The following is a 2,397-nucleotide window of genomic DNA, read 5'->3' as shown; positions in this document are numbered from 1 at the left end:
GGTATTTTCTGAGAGAAGGGCTTCTCTTTTCGTAGCTTGGAGAAGACGAAATCGTGCTGAAAAGAAATCCGTGCGTATTGGAGTCGGGACGGACGGAATCTGGCAAAGGAATCCGAGCGGATTCAAAGAATCCGGGCGGATTCGGGTGGATGAATCCGAGCGGATTCTGAGCAGGACGCTCGGATTGTTTAGTGGAGACGGGCGGATTTGAGACAATCCGCTCGGATTGTTCTTCAGCAGTGGTTCTTCTTCTTTTCTTCCCTTTTTGCTCATTTCCATTTTATTCTTGCGAGATTGGTCTTTAGTCTTTGCTTCCTCTTCATACTAGTCCGTCTATTATCGTCAAGTAGCTTCCAAATGTGCGCGAAAGGCGGGAATTTCCGCCTTATTATCTCCTTTTCTACAAAACACATGAAATGCGATAGAAAAGCAAATAGGAAGGTTTTGACGGATAAAATGGCCATAGAATGTTATAATAGTATGCAAAATAGGCTCAATTAGGGGACTAAATGTGCGCAAATAATGTTCACATCAGTACTCCTACACCACAACATCTAACCGGAAATTTTATTGCCAAATCCGCCTTTATACAATTAGTCGAAAGGAGCCAATTTGGGGGGATGCCTAGTGAAGACCCTCATTCTCATATGGAAACCTTTTGCGACTATTGTGATGCAATCTCTCAAACCGGTGTGACTCAAGACCAAATTAGATGGGTCTTATTTCCTTTTTCTCTAATCGGTACCGCGAAACAATGGTTGAAGGGCCTTGACAAGGCCACTCTCGGAATAGATTCTTAGAAGAAGTTGGCTCTAGCTTTCTACAAAAAATTCTACCCACCGGAAAAGACTAACATGCTAAGAGCTCAAATTACGAGTTTTAAGCAAAGGGATGAAGAATCTTTGTATGAAGCTTGGGAGCGGTTCAAGGGAATTTGTCGCTCATGTCCTCACCATGGACTTAGCGAATGGTTTTTGGTACAACAATTTTGGAATGGTTTATATGAGGATTCAAGGAACATTCTCAACATGGGATCAAATGGAATGTTCACCGAAGTTGATGACAATCAAACATGGAACAATATTTAGGAAATGGCGGTCCATAACTCACAATATAGTAGACCTCGCAAGGCTACTAGAGGAGGAAAGCATGAAGTGGACTCCGTTACTCAATTGGGTGCTCAACTTAGTGCTCATATTGACACAATCAATTTGAAGTTTGAAAAAGCTATGGCTAGACTTGAAGAAGTCTCAAAATCACCAAAGCATCATGTTAATGCCATGTCGGCATCCTCATCAATCCCAAGTGGGATATGTGAGAATTGTGGAACTTTGGGACATGACCAAAGTGAATGTAGGGGAACAAATGAACAAGTAAATGCTTTCCAAGCATACAAGAGTGGTACCCCTTATTCCAACTATTACAATGAAAACACCAAATTCCATCCAAATCTCTCATACAAAAGCCAAAATGTTCAAAACCCTCAAACAACATACACTCCACCACCCATGAGAAACCAAAATCAAAGACCCTTTTACAATCAAAACCAAGGTTACCAAAATCAAAATCCATACAATCACCAAAATGACCAAGGTTTTGATGTCCAAAAAGCGGTCCTCCAAATGCAAAAGAATCAACAAGAATTTTTCACTCAAATGCAAAAAGATAGCCAAGCAAAGGAAACAACCATCAACAACATCCTAGCTCACACCAAGATGTTGGAAACCCAATTGACTCAACTAGCATCTTCAAGCTCACAAAGACAAAAGGGGCAATTACCACCTCAAAGTAATCCCCCAAGACATGAAACGGTTAGTGCCATTCACTTGAGAAGTGGGACAAGGTATGAAGCACCAAAGAAGCAAGTTGAGGATGAAGTTGTGGAAGCTAGTGATAAGGAAGAAATGGTGCAAAACTCCAAAGATGGAGAATCATCAAAAGAAGAAAGTTCAAAGAAAAATGAAGACAAGGTCAAGGAGAAGGAGCCCATTGTGATTAGACTTCTTTTTCCAAGTCGTCAAGCCAAGCACAAATTTGTTGATCAACTTGGAAAGTTCATGGAAATTGTGAAGAATTTGGAAGTCTCAATTCCTTTCACGGAATTAATCAATCACGTGCCGGCCTATGCGAAATACATGAAAGATATCCTCACAAAGAAGAAGTCGATCCGGAAACTTGAGACTATCGCCTTCACTAAGGTGAGTAGTGCAATACTTCAAGGGAGTTCACCTCCAAAACTAAAGGATCCGGGAAGCTTCTCAATACCGTGTACCATTGGCGACACAACGATCAACAAAGCCTTATGTGATCTAGGGGCTAGTGTGAGTGTCATGCCGTACTCGGTGAGTAAAAGATTGGGGATGGGAGAGCTTAAATGCACCAACATCACACTCCAAA

At 41.5% G+C, this 2,397-nt stretch overlaps 1 non-coding gene across 1 annotated transcript; it reads right to left on the bottom strand.

Annotated features, from left to right (window-relative positions):
* Nucleotides 1-854: 854 nt before the first annotated feature.
* LOC141645629 (small nucleolar RNA R71) lies at nt 855-961 on the bottom strand. The gene has a single exon (XR_012545107.1). It is a non-coding gene; the product is annotated as a small nucleolar RNA R71 (small nucleolar RNA).
* Nucleotides 962-2,397: the final 1,436 nt, after the last annotated feature.

This window comes from Silene latifolia, chromosome 2 (assembly GCF_048544455.1).
Source record: "Silene latifolia isolate original U9 population chromosome 2, ASM4854445v1, whole genome shotgun sequence".
NCBI lineage: Eukaryota > Viridiplantae > Streptophyta > Magnoliopsida > Caryophyllales > Caryophyllaceae > Silene > Silene latifolia.
This window is presented reverse-complemented; position numbering and strand designations above follow the sequence as displayed.